The sequence below is a fragment of the Pongo abelii genome, chromosome 16 (assembly GCF_028885655.2).
Source record: "Pongo abelii isolate AG06213 chromosome 16, NHGRI_mPonAbe1-v2.0_pri, whole genome shotgun sequence".
NCBI lineage: Eukaryota > Metazoa > Chordata > Mammalia > Primates > Hominidae > Pongo > Pongo abelii.
Window position 1 is genome coordinate 94,557,436 of NC_072001.2, and position 15,040 is coordinate 94,572,475.

General features: G+C 40.2%; 1 long non-coding RNA gene across 1 annotated transcript in view; it reads left to right on the plus strand.

The window, feature by feature from the left end:
* The first annotated feature begins 6,939 nt into the window (after positions 1–6,939).
* Positions 6,940–15,040, plus strand: part of LOC103892587 (uncharacterized) — a 33,990-nt gene continuing 25,889 nt past the window's right edge. Inside the window, exon 1 of the long non-coding RNA XR_656799.3 lies at positions 6,940–7,448. This is a non-coding gene — a long non-coding RNA (uncharacterized LOC103892587). The remainder of the gene's footprint in view (positions 7,449–15,040) is intronic.

Here is a 15,040-nt window from a genome sequence, read left to right on the forward strand (position 1 = left end):
GTGTTGCTGTGGCTGCCGTGGGGGATGGGAGTGTGGTTCCCAGGTCAATAGAGTGATGTTCCTAGGAGGATTATAGCTGCCTCTACTGTGCCATGTAGGTTGTCAAGGAGGTCGGGGAAAGCCAGTAGTCACAGGCCTTACCCACCTCCCATGCAACCCAAAAGGACCATCTCACTCTCACTGTAGCCACCCCGCAACAGCACCGAGTCTGTTTCCAGGCAGTGGGTGAGCAGGGCTGAGAACTAGCTCCAGGCTACTCACCTCCCAGCTATGAAAGCAAGTAGGGCTTTCATGCTTCCCCACCTGTGGAGTCTGCACACAGGATTCATGCCTTCCCTTGAGTTCTGGCCAGGAGACTTCTCGTTCCGTTGGAATTATTACAAAGTTCAGCTGGAGATTTCCTTCTCCCTGTGGCCTTTTCCCAGTCCTTTTCTGGCAGTCCTCCCCAAGGCCCCCTGTGAGGCAAGGCGGAAATGGCCACCCAGGGGATGCAGAGAGCCCACAGGGCTTTTCCCGCTGCTTCCTCTACCCCTGTATTTCACTTGGCTCTCTAAATTGACTCAGCTCCAGGTAAGATCAGAATCTTCTTCCGTGATGTAGACCTTCGGGTTCCTTAGTGAGGGTGTGTGTTCAGAGGCAGACGATCCCCGTTTCTCACTTCCAGAGTTTGGGCAGTCACGGTATTTGGGGTGTCTCCTGGGTCCTGCAGGAGCAATTTGCTTCCTTCAGAGGGTCTGTGGGTTCTCTCGGCTTTCCTGAATTATTTCTGCAGTGGTTCTGGAGCAAAAGTTTACAATGCGAGACTCCACACACTGCTCTGTCCATCTGAGTGGGAGCTGCAATCTAGTTCTGCCTCTCGTCTGCCATGACCCTCTCAAAAAAACCGATTAATACATTTCATTTGCCTCTCCTCCAAGCCCCTGGTAACCACCATTCTAGTCTTTGATTTTAAGAATTTGACCATTCTAGATGATTCATGGAGGTGGAATCATGTAGTACTTGTCTGTCTGTTTGTAACTTATTTCACTTAGCATAATGTCCTCAATGTTCATCAGTGTTGTTGCATATTGCAGAATTTTTCACTTTTTAAAAGCTGAATAGTATGTCTTTGTATGTATATACCACAATTTCTTTATCCATTCACCTGTCAGTGAACATATGGGTCCTTTTCTTATCTTGGCTATTGTGAATTTCTTACTTACTGTGATAAACACGGATGCGATATCTCTTTTTTAGATCCTGATTTCAATTATTTCAGATATATACCCAAAAATGAGATGGCTGAATCATGTGGTAGTTTTATTTTTATCTCTTTGAGGAACCTCCACACTGTTTTCCATAGCAGCTGTGCCATTTTGCAGTCCCACCAACAGCATACACTGGTTCCAGTTTCTCCATATCCTTGCCAACACTTGTTTTTTGTTTAATTTAATTTTTAATTGACAAATTTATATATATTTTTGGTGTACAACATGATGTTTTGATATATGTACACATTGTGGAATGGCTGAATTGAGCTAATTAACATATGCCCTGCCTCACATGTTTACCATTTTTTTTGTGTGTGTGTGGTGAGAATGCTTACATTCTACTCTTAGCAATTTTCAAGTATATAATAATTATAGTCACCATGATAGGCAATAGATCTCTACAACTTATTCCTCCCATCTAACTGAAATTTTGTGTTCTTTGACTAACATCTCACCAATCCCCTAACCCCTAGTCTCTTTTTCTACTCTTTTTCTATTTGTTCAACTTTTTAAGATTCTACATGTAGGTGAGATCGTGTGGTATTTGTATTTCCGTATCTGACTCGTTTTACTGAATTTGTCCTCCACATTCATCTGTGTTGTCTCAAGTGACAGAATGTTTTTTTTTTTTTTTGGTAATAGCCATGCTGACAATTGTGAGGTATGATATCTTTATAATCAACAATAATGTATGCCTAAAATTTTTTAAGAGGATAGGTCTCATGTTAAGTGCCCTTATGGCAATAAACATTTCAAAGAAAAGTGATATGTAAATCAGCGCTTGCATGAGATTCTAAGCATCTTTAGGTGGTTTTCTCTGTGTTCTTTGCAGTGCTGAGCAGAATGCCTTTCACATACAAATGCTCAGGAGGCATTGCTTTCCACCCATTCCTTTAGAAGTCCTCCATGTGAATTACTCATGCCTGTTGGAGGCTGCGGTTAAGCAAAAGTCTCCATCTAAAGAAACATTCACGGAGAAAGAGTGGGTATACTGGAAAGAGCAAGAGTTGAAGTCACATGGATCTGGACCAAAATCCTGACTTTGTCATATACCAGCTAGGTGACCTTGGCAGATAATAACCTCTCGGATCCTCACTATTTTTAGAATAAAATTCAGGAAAATTGAGGGTTGTTGTAAGGATTAAAGGAGGTGTAACATATGTAAAGCCTCTCATATTAAATCAATGTTTGTGTCCTATCTGCTTCCTTCTTTTTGGTCTGGGTATGATAAACTGATTTAGGTCTTCATGAGTGCCACTTCCCGTGCTTCCAGATTGGACACAATATCATTCAGTGTTCTGTGGATATCATTCAGATTGCGCATGCCTTTGCACAAGGTTGGCAGGGAGCTGATAACTTATTTCAAGGACAAATGAAAAATGACCAAGGAATATATGGTGGTATCTTCTATGCCATTAATTCCTGCCTTTGTGATTTCAGCAGATTGGGTGTTGGCTTTATACTTGTGAAAATCCCACCACTATAATCTACCTTCTCATTTGTCATCAAATTTAATCCTTGCATCCAGTACGTAAATGCCCATGAAATATGTAAGCCAAAACAGCCCAGACAGCTGCAGCCAGGGAGGATATTAGTGCAGTATAAAAAATGAGCAAAGCATGAGTGATGGCAGGTAATACGCTACCTACAAATTGCCCTCTTCTTCTTGTGTTCCAGTTTGGTAGGAAAAAAAGTACTTAGCCTATGCGGTAAATGTCACTGGTTAATTGAAGAGTTATACCTCATGATTCACTGAGGTATAATCATGATTTTTTTCCCCCTATGAAATCTTCCAAACTATACTTTTGAAATCCCTCTTTCCTCAATGAGTTTCAGAAATGCTTAACAGCACCTTAGCCCGAATTGCATAACCTTTCACTCACTCGCAGTTTTTAGTCTTCTTTAGCTTCTTAAGACATTTGTAAAATATCCCTTTTACGTGCTCTCCAAGTCCCCTTTTTTCCCTGCCCCAAGCTTGGGCAGAGGCTGGGGCTGTCTCCGGGACAGCATAAAGAAGGATGTCTGGTTAGTTTGCCGCCAGCCCTCAGCTTCCAGCTTCCCCAGACCATGTGAACTAGGCATGGGATGGGGCAGAGAGAAGGCAGAACTGTGGAGCCTTGTCCTTTTCTCATGGTTCCTACTGCTTCCCTAAGTATGCTGACCTTTGATTTCTTTTCTGAAGCAGGCCTTCGTGTATTATCCTGATTTTACATCTACTACTGGTCTGCTCAGCCTGCCACAACAAAACTTCACAGACTTGGTGGCTTAAACAAGGTAAATTTACCTTCTCACAGTTCCAGATCCTGGAAGTTCCAGATGACAGAGTTGGCAGGGTTTTTCCTGAGACCTGTCTCCTTGACTTTCAGATAATCACCTTTTCTCTGTTTCTCTGCTTCTCTGCATGCATTTTTCCCTGCATGCACACCCCTGGTATCTCTCTTGTGTCCTGATCCCCTCCTCTTATAAGGATACCAGTCAGATTAATTAGGGCCCATCCTAATGGACTGATTTTTAACTTAATCACCTATTTAAAGACCCAATCTGCAAATACTGTTACATTCTAAGGCACGAGGGGTTAGAACATCAACATATGAATTGTGAGGGGACACAGTTCAATTCATAACATATGTATATTCATACCCATATAATCATATATATGATATTGGCAACACACATAGCTAGTTTTTTGCATATTTTGCGGCTTATTAGAAACTTACATTTTTTTGCTTCTTGATACAACTGTAGGGAGTACTTACATTTTTCATGATCAACAGCTGAGAGAAATATCTAATATGATTAACAACAAAGTAATATTCAAAATAATATTGACAAGTGAACAGTGAGCAGAGCAATCAACAGTTAGAAATAAAACTTAACCGATCAAAGTAAAACCCTGCACTTAGGAGGGGAAATATTGCACAATTCTACACACAGGATCCATTTTTCCAACACATGATTCAGCACCTTTTATGTGCCAGGCATGCTTCTAGGGTTTGGAAGTACAGTGGCTAATGAGATTTTTTAAAAGGAGGGAGAGATAATAAATAAATAAGTGTAAACTATAATTGCAGGTAGTACATATATGTGTTATTGCATATATATGCAATAGTAATGTAATTATAATTGCAGATAGTAACTTACATATGTAATACAATTATAATTGTATTATAATTGCAAATAGTAACATGTATAATTGCATTATAATTGCAGGTAGTAACATATATATGTAATGCAATTATTATATATATGTGTGCATTAAAACAAATGGAATGAGGTCATGGAGTGAGGTGGGACTGAGTTTAGATGAAGGGGACAGAAGGTGGTAGTTGAGTGGAGGTCTGAGAGTGCAAGGGGCAAGCCTGGCAAAAGCATCCCAGGAACATGAGTGGAAGGGCCAGGGCAAGTGGCAGAGACCAGCCTCTTATGTGGGACCAAAGGGAGGCTTCTATTGGAGAATGCAGTGAAGAAGGGAGGCTTGGTAAGGTAAGTGGGGCCAAATTACACAGGGCCTGGTAGATTACTTTGAGGAGTTTGTATGTTGAGTATAAAGGGAATATCTTAGAGGGCTTTGAGCAGATCAATGACTTGATCTGACTCATATTTTTAAAGGACAATTATGGTAAGCCTGTGGGGACTTAATTGTGGATAGGCAAGAATAGAAATATTTAGGCAGGTTATCATACGTTTTATTTCTTTATTCATTTTAGAGACAGGGTCTTGCTCTGTCACCCAGGCTGGAGTGCAGTGGTGCCATCATAGCTCACTGGAGCCTCAAACTCCTGGGGTCAAGTAATCTTCTCACCTCAGTCTTTCAAGTAGCTGGGAATGCAGGTGCATGCCACTCTGCCCAGCAAATTTTTTAATTTTTTTGAGACACAGAGTCTTGCTATGTTGCCTAGGCTAGTCTCAAACCCCTGGCCTCAAGCAATCCTCTCTTGGCCTTCCAAAGTGCTGGGATTACAGGCATGAGCCACCATGCCCTGCTAGACATGTAACTCTTGACCTGACAAAACTGTTGTGTACTGAAATGTGTCTCCCCCAAATTTATATGTTGCAGACCTAGCCCCCAATGTGGTGTTTGGAGACAGGGCCTTTAAGGAGATAATTAAGGTTAAATGAGGTCATAAGGGTGAGGCCTAAATCTGATACGACTGGTGTCCTTATAAGAAGAAGAGAGACCAAAGCTCTTGCTCTGCAGGCACACAGAGGAAAGGCCATGTGAGGGCATAGTGAGAAGGCAGCTGTCTGCAAGCCAGGAAGAGAGCCCTCACCTGCAACCAAATCAGCCAGCATTTTGATCAGGGACTTCCAGCCTCCAGAATGTGAGGAAATAAATGTCCATTGTTTAAGTCACCTAGTCTGTGGTATTTTGTTATGGCATCCCGAGCAGATGAATACAAAAACCTTGACATAAAAAGCCCCTGGGAAAATTTGTTTTTATTAATATTTTTGTTTTCTTGGCCCATGTTGAATGCATGTGTCAGTGTGTGACAGGACAACCTGCATTGTTGGTGTTTGTCTCATTCAGGAAAAGAGTAGTGACTCTGCATTCTGTACACATTAAACCATATGTGTACACATCTGATACCACATTTCAAGAAAATGTATACAGATATGGCATGTGATAACCATATCAGTAAGGGAGAGAGTTCTGGACATCGCATTGTGTGTAGAAAAGTTCAAGGAGCTGATAAAATACGTAAAAAAGAGCTGGGGACAGATAGAAACGATGACCTCCAGAATTGAAAGGCCAATATCTTATCTAATTTCAAGATGAGGAATTTTTAGGTAGTCACATTTTACCTAAATGTAAAAGACCACACTAGCAGAATTATTTAAACTGAAAAACATTAGAAGGCAGTAATCTCCCTATTTCTGGAAGTAATAATCTCAGCCTAGAAAAATATTTGCATGGTACACAGTATAGTAGATTTCCTCTTCCTTGAGGGGACAGTCACCCCTCAGTACATGTGTATGGAAAGACATTAATCAAAAAAGGGAAAAATAGATGGTTTCATGAGGCTGGGCACTAAGGTCGGGTTATAGAGATAACTATAAATGTTTCAATATTATGTATGAAATCAAAGTACATCACCAGGCTCTGAATCTGCTGCATACTTCATTCATTTGTGCAGTTCTTGATTTGGTAAGTTGGCCCGCAGGCAAACAAATATTCACATTATGGATTTTGATATTGCTTTTTATATTTGTGAAGTAATGAGTCTATTCCTTTTCCAATATTGAAATCATTTTTTAAACAGAATATAAATAAATGAACTTCCATAAGCAAAATAACATTATTTTTATGATTACAAATGTAATGCCTGTTCATGGTAGAAAATATAGAAAATTATGTGTGGAATAACAGTATTCACCCAGATTCCTAGCTATAAGAGAAAATCAAGATTAACATTTTAGCATATTTAATGCCAGTCTTTTTACTATGTATAATCATGTGTACGTATTTTTTATTTTTTAATTGTTTTTATTAAAAAAATAGACATGAGGTCTTGCTATATTGCTCAGGCTGGTCTCAAACCCCTGAGGCTCAAGCAAGCCACCTGTCTTGGCCTCCCAAAGTGCTGGGATTACAGGTATGAGCCACCACGCCTGGCCAACCATGTATATGTAAAACTGCAACTATATACACACACACACACACACATCCCTTTAAAATTGAAAGTGGGTCATTTTCTTTTCTATAATACATTATCAGCAATGCCGTATGCCATTAATGAATTTGAAAATGTGATGTTTTAATAGCTGTGCCATATTCCGTGCATAAATTTGCCACAATTTACAATATAGTTTCATATTTGACCACTGAATATTTACAGTGTTGCCAGTTGGTACGGTTTGGATGTGTGTCCCTGCCCAAATCTCATATTGAAATATAATCCCCAGTGTTGGAGATGGCGCCTGGTGGGAGGTGATCGGATCAGGGGGGTGGATTTCTCACAAATGCTTTAGCACCATCCTGCTGGTATTGTTCTCATGATAGTTGAGTGAATTCTCACTCGATCTGGTCGTTTGAAAGTGTGTGACATCTCCCCCCTCGCTCTCTCTCTTGCTGTTGCTCCAGCCATGTGACCTGCGTGCTCCCTGCCTTCATCTTCCGCCATGATTGGAAGCTTTATGAGGCCTCCTTAGAAGCCAAGTAGATGCCAACATCAAGCCTCCAATACAGCCCACAGAACCGTGAGCCAATGAAAGCCTTTCTCTTTATAAATTACCCAGTGTCAGGTTTTCCTTTATAGGAGTGGGAGAACAGAATAATATACCAATGTTTCACTGTTAGCATTAATACTATGATGAACACCCTTATACAGATATTTTCGTATACATGTTTGATTATTTTCTTAAGATAATTACTAGAAATGGGACGGGCATGGTGGCTCACACTTGTAATCCCAGCACTTTGGGAGGCCGAGGCGGGCAGATCACCTGAGGTCAGGAGTTCGAGACCAGCCTGGCCAACATGGTGAAACTCCATCTCTACTAAAAATACAAAAATTAGCCGGGCGTGGTGGCAGGGGCCGTAATCCCAGGTACTTGGGAGGCTGAAGCTGGAGAATTGCTTGAATCTGGGAGGCAGAGGTTGCAGTGAGCCGAGATCGCACCATTGTACTCTAGCCTGGGGGACAAGAGTGAGACTTTGTCTCAAAAAAAAAAAAAAAAGATAATTACTAGAAATGGAATTAATGGGTTAATGCCTGAATATTTGTAAAACTCTTGGTAGAAATTGTCTGTCAAACTGACCTCCAGAAAGATGATAGCACTTTCTACCCCCATGATTGGTATATAAGGCTGCCAGTTTCCAGTAGTTCATCAACTCTAAGCATGCTCTTTAAAAAGAAATTTTTTCTGTTTGATAAGCAACAATGGACTTTCAGCTTCATTGTAATTTATTTGATTAGTAAGATTGATTTTTTCTTCTATATTTAAATAGTGATTAAATTTAAAGTGATTTAAGTAGTTTCTGTTGAGGATTGTTCATGTTCTCTGCTATTTTGTTAAATTTCCATTTGTCTTTTTCTTGTTAATTTGTAAGGGTGCTTCATAATGTAAAGGAATAAACTCTTTGTAACATATATACACATATTTTTAGTTTGCCACTTTTCTCTCAATCTTTCTTTTTTTTAAATTGTTCTTTTTTAATTTTTTAAATTTTATTGTATTATTATTATACTTCAAGTTTTAGGGTACATGTGCACAATGTGCAGGTTTGTTACATATGTATACATGTGCCATGTTGCTGTGCTGCACCCATTAACTCGTCATTTAGCATTAGGTATATCTCCTAATGCTATCCCTCCCCCCTCCCCCCACCCCACAACAGTCCCCAGAGTGTGATGTTCCCCTTCCTGTGTCCATGTGTTCTCATTGTTCAATTCCCACCTATGAGTGAGAACATGCAGTGTTTGGTTTTTTGTCCTTGCGATAGTTTGCTGAGAATGATGGTTTCCAGCTTCATCCATGTCCCTATAAAGGACATGAACTCATCATTTTTTATGGCTGCATAGTATTCCATGGTGTATATGTGCCACATTTTCTTAATCCAGTCTATCATTGTTGGACATTTGGGTTGGTTCCAAGTCTTTGCTATTGTGAATAGTGCCACAATAAACATGTGTTCATGTGTCTTTATAGCAGCATGATTTATAATCCTTTGGGTATATACCCAGTAATGGGATGGCTGGGTCAAATGGTATTTCTAGTTCTAGATCCCTGAGGAATCGCCACACTGACTTCCACAATGGTTGAACTAGTTTACAGTCCCACCAACAGTGTAAAAGAAAGTGTTCCTATTTCTCCACATCCTCTCCAGCACCTGTTGTTTCCTGACTTTTTAAGGATCGCCATTCTAACTGGTGTGAGATGGTATCTCATTGTGGTTTTGATTTGCATTTTTCTGATGGTCAGTGATGATGAGCATTTTTTCATGTGTTTTTTGGCTGCATAAATGTCTTCTTTTGAGAAGTGTCTGTTCATATCCTTTGCCCACTTTTTGATGGGGTTGTTTTTTTTTTTCTTATAAATTTGTTTGAGTTCATTGTAGATTCTGGATATTAGCTTTTTGTCAGATGAGTAGGTTGCGAAAATTTTCTCCCATTTTGTAGGTTGCCTATTCACTCTGATGGTAGTTTCTTTTGCTGTGCAGAAGCTCTTTAGTTTAATTAGATACCATTTGTCAATTTTGGCTTTTGTTGCCATTGCTTTTGGTGTTTTAGACATGAAGTCCTTGGCCATGCCTATGTCCTGAATGGTGTTGCCTAGGTTTTCTTCTAGGGTTTTTATGGTTTTAGGTCTAACATGTAAGTCTTTAATCCATCTTGAATTAATTTTTGTATAAGGTGTAAGGAAGGGATCCAGTTTCAGCTTTCTACATATGGCTAGCCAGTTTTCCCAGCACCATTTATTAAATAGAGAATCCTCTCCCCATTGCTTGTTTTTGTCAGGTTTGTCAAAGATCAGATGGTTGTAGATATGCGGCATTATTTTTGAGGGCTCTGTTCTGTTCCATTGATCTATATTTCTGTTTTGGTACCAGTACCATGCTGTTTTGGTTACTGTAGCCTTGTAGTAGAGTTTGAAGTCAGGTAGCGTGATGCCTCCAGCTTTGTTCTTTTGGCTTAGGATTGACTTGACGATGTGAGCTGTTTTTTGGTTCCATATGAACTTTAAAGTAGTTTTTTCCAATACTGTGAAGAAAGTAATTAGTAGCTTGATGGGGATGGCATTGAATCTCTAAATTACCTTGGGCAGTATGGCCATTTTCATGATATTGATTCTTCCTACTCATGAGCATGGAATGTTCTTCGATTTGTTTGTATCCTCTTTTATTTCATTGAGCAGTGGTTTGTAGCTCTCCTTGAAGAGGTCCTTCACGTCCCTTGTAAGTTGGATTCCTAGGTATTTGATTCTCTTTGAAGCAATTGTGAATGGGAGTTCACTCATGATTTGGCTCTCTGTTTGTCTATTATTGACGTGTAAGAATGCTTGTGATTTTTGCACATTGATTTTGTATCCTGAGAGTTTGCTGAAGTTGCTTATCAGCTTAAGGAGATTTTGGGCTGAGACAATGGGGTTTTCTAGATATACAATCATGTCATCTGCAAACAGGGACAGTTTGACTTCCTCTTTTCCTAATTGAATACCCTTTATTTCTTTCTCCTGCCTGATTGCCCTGGCCAGCACTTCCAACACTATGTGGAATAGGAGTGGTGAGAGAGGGCATCCCTGTCTTGTGCCAGTTTTCAGAGGGAATGTTCTCAATCCATTTTTCATTACCACTAACATGCAGAAGGTTTTACAAAAGTCATTTGGTTAAAACTGTACATCTTTTATTTTGCAATTATTTTCCTATTAGATTTATGCTTAGAAAGTTTTTTCCAACTATAAATTGGTTATCTAATTATCTAATTAGTTATCTAATATTCAGCTGTATTTTATTTTAATGTTTAACAGCATTTAAAGACTTTTTGCCTATTAAGACTTTTAAATATAGTATGAGGTATGGATCTAACTTAATATTTTACCGTATAGTTAACTAGTTGTCCCACACTATTCACTGGATATCTTCCTCCTCAGTTACCTGAGATATCACCAAAAGTGTATTAATTCATATATTGTTACTGTTTAAACTAAAATGCTTAGACGAGTTTAACAGAGTTTGAACAAAGACCGATTTAAGAATTGGGCAGCTCTCAGAACCAGAACATTTGCTAAGAGCTCCAGTCTGTCACGTTGTCAGGAAGCGTTTATGGGCAGAAAACAGAATTGAAGTTCAGAGACGAAGCTCGGTATCTTGCCCTGTTTGGATCAGTTGATCATCTATTTTTTTCTTTTTTTGAAGCTGGTCTTGAACTCCTAGACTCAAGCAATCCTCCTGCCTTGGCCTCCCAAAGTACTGTGATTACAGGCATGAGTAACCATGCCCAGTCAGCCACCTGTGATTGACTGAAGCTCAGCTGATGTGCTTGGCTGAGACTCAGTTATTTGTTATAAGAGCATATTCCTAGTTAGGCTTTCAGCTAGTTCACTTAGGTTGCAGTTTGTTACATAAGAACTCGGTTGTGGAGGTATCATCAGGCCAGATTTAGTTTAATGTGATGTTGCTGTAGTTTTATAATGACTGGAGTTTTATAAATTAATTTTGAATGGTGTGTCTACAAGATGGACAAGGTGTTGATCCTTATGGAAGCTGGGCGATGGGTACATGGGAGTTTATCATACTACTGTCTTACCCTTCCTTCTTCCTTGAAAATTTCTCTAATAAAATGATTTTATTACTGTTCTGATTAAAAGAAGTCTTTACATTTGAACTCTTATCTCTTCCTCAAGTTCAGTATGTAGTCGGTTATCACCAAATCCTGACTGCTGTTGCACATCATTGCTGTCAATGATTCAGATCAGGCAGCTCTGTCTTCCTTGGACCTCTTGTCTGTGGGGTCCCTGTTACAGCTATCCTCACACTGCCTACCTCAGCATGCCTTTCTGTTTGCACTGGGCTCCTTTCTAGGCAAGCTGCATCATACACCATAAATTCTGGGCTTTGCACACTAATTGCCCTTCCCTGAATGTGCTCTGCTGCATCTCACCTGAGTTCATTTGCAGCTGGCTTTCTGCCTGGAAAGCACTCACCTTCCTTGTCCATCTGGCAAACTTGTGTGGTCCCTTCAGTACTCAAATGGAGCGCCAGCCTTAGAAAGCCTTCTTTGGACCTCCCTGGCAACTCCAGCCGTGAGCACAGTTCTCTCCTTGGGGCTTCCATTATTGAACACAGCCTAGCTTATTTGTTTATGTATCTCATATAAAAGGGAACTGATTCTTGTTTATTTGTATAACCTCAGTGCCTAGCAAAGGGTCAATTAATGGTTGATGCATAAATTAAAAGGAAAGGAGAATCTGCCTTCTAAACTCACCTGAAAGAAACTATGATTCTAAATCAGAATTATGGCACTGTTTCTGTCTCTCATTTCTGAAGTATGGTTGTATCTCTAGGTTCTGTCCTAATGAGTCACAGATTTACCATGAAATGAATGGAGTCGGAGTCTCAGGGCTCCTCATTGCATACCCTCCTTCCCAGGCTGTGGGAGGAGGCCTGGTTGTGTGTTCACATGGTTACCTGATATTGCAATGTTTGCAAGATACTTATCTCCTCCCTTCCACTTCTTTTCTTGTCAGAGAGTGGTGAAGTGAGCAAAAACACCTTTGGGATCCAACTAAAGAAGGTTGACCTGAGAATGTAGTCGTACAAATTTAGTCAGTTCCATTTATATGGTTTACAGCCATTTCTGTGAATGAAGTTATTGTCAGCTGACATGGTGTGGAGGAATTAGCACCACAGAGTGGAAGGCTACCTTTTTCCTTCTCTCCACTGAGTCAGCTGACCTCATGACACAAAGATGCAGGGCCAAAAGTCCTATGGTGATGTGAATGTGTCCCATGGCACCTTGTTCTGTAAGTATGTGACTACCAGAGGAGACGCATGGCTTGTAATTTACAATGCTAAATTGCTTGTCCCTGGAAAACCCTCCCAGTCATCAGATGTATACAATTTGACTACTCAAGACAGATAATCTTGCCTATCAAGGATACTTAAAGTACAATGTATACAATTATATTTTAAAAATCTTGATGGGAACTGAGACAAAGATTATTTCTCAGAATTCCTGTATTTGCAGAAATATATACACAACCACCCGTGCGTGTCTCTGTGGGTGAAGTTGCAGATTTTGCCTGAGCTAGGCATTACTAAGAACAATCATGAAGTTGAAGGAAATGTTTGTAAATTATCAATAGCTAAACAAATTTCCATCAACCATGCTGTAAAACTGAATTATCTTTCTATTCTATCAATAGAAAATGATACTATTATAAAATTCTTGTCCCGTGAAGAGGTTCCAGGAGTGTGTAGCCAAAAATATAGGAAAAAACTATTATAAGTGATGTCAGAAAGTTTATCCTAAAAATATCATGCAATCTTTAAAAATCTTGTGGTATAGATTGTACTTATCAACTGTTTGAAAATGTGTAACTTGTTTTGATTTTAAGTAATTACTCACATGTGTACTTCATGTTGTATTTGCATGCATTCTTTTCTCCATTTATTTTAATTTTTTTATTATTTATTATTTTTTGAGACAGAGTCTCACTCTGTCGCCCAGGCTGGAGTGCAGTGGCATGATCTCGGCTCACTGCAACTTCCACCTCCTGGGTTCAAGCGATTCTCCTGCCTCAGCATCCCGAGTAGCTGGGATTACAGGCATGTGCCACAATGCCTGGAAAATTTTTGTATTTTTAGTGGAAGCAGGATATCACCAAGTTGGTCAGGCTGGCCTCAAACTCCTGACCTCAGGTGATCCACCTGCCTCAGCCTCCCAAAGTGCTGGGATTACAGGCTTGATCCACCGTGCCTGGCCTGCAGGCATTCTTTTCTTAAAGATGCCTTCCCAAATTTTAAAAGCTCCAGGCCCCGTAAGCTCTGGATCCACCTCTAGTCATTCCCCTCTGAGTCCTCAACAATTTGTGCCTTTCCCATTATAACACCTTCTTGGTGATTCTGAGGCCTGTTTTTCTTTTCCAGACCTTTGGTTTTGAGCTTGTGTGTGCTAGTTGGATGTTGTCTCCTGGTCATCCTCTCAGTTCCCTGCCCCGTTAGAGCTTCTGGCTTCCCAGTTTACCTCTTTGATATCATCACTCCCCTCTCTCTCCTCAACTTCTTTGACTGCATGGCTCACATCTAATCCATCATATCCTCTCAGATATTCTCCTCAGGGTTTCTTCCATTTCACAGACCTTTACATTCTTGCTGTCACCGCTGAAGCAGAAATCTCTGTTGAGCCATGTGTAGGCAGCCTCTTCAACTGGATCTCTGCCCTTTCCTCCTCTAAATAGTTCATTTGATTGGATTTTCCTTTGTTCTGATGCACTAAACTATTAGGATTGAAAAAAATCCATTCCCCCATCCATTCAAATCTGCTCTATGATGCTAATTCTTCCACAGGCCTTGGTTTAAATCTTAAGCAGACCCCACAGCCTGTCCTCATATTCTTAGATGATACAAAAAAAATCTTCTGATAACAAAAGTGTTAGTTCTGTGGTTAATACACAGGCCACTATAATAATTGTAATGATCAGGATTCTCTAGAGAAACAGAACCAATAGGAAGACACACACACACACACACACACACACACACACACACACGCGTAGAGAGAGAGAGAGAGCGATTTATTAGGTTGGTGCAAAAATAATTGTGTTTCTTGCCATTACTTTCATTGGCAAAAACCACAATTTTACTTTTGCACCAACCTAATATTTTAAGGAATCAACTCGCACAATTGTGGAGACTGGCAAGCCTGAAATCCACAGGGCAGGGCACTGAGACCCAGAGCCCACAGGCAGTCTGGAGGCAGAATTTCCTGTTTTTGGGAGACCTCAGTCTTTTTCTCCTTAGGCCTTCAGTGGAGTGGATGAAGCCTTCCCATATTATGGAGGGTAATCTGGTTTACTTAAAGTTTGCTGATTTAAATGTTAATCTCATCCAAAATATACCTTCATAGCCACATTTAGACTGGTGTCTGACCAAGGTACCTAGCCAAGTTGGCAGATAAAATTCACCACCACGATCACTAAAACTTTGATCCTCATACAAAGCTAATTCCCTCCCTCTCCCACTGCATGGTGTCCACTTGCATTAGGAGGGGGCTGAGTTACTACACCTTCTCCCCTGCTCACCAGGCTGCCTGTGATTCAGTGGGAGAGATGGGGGATTAGGGACAGAA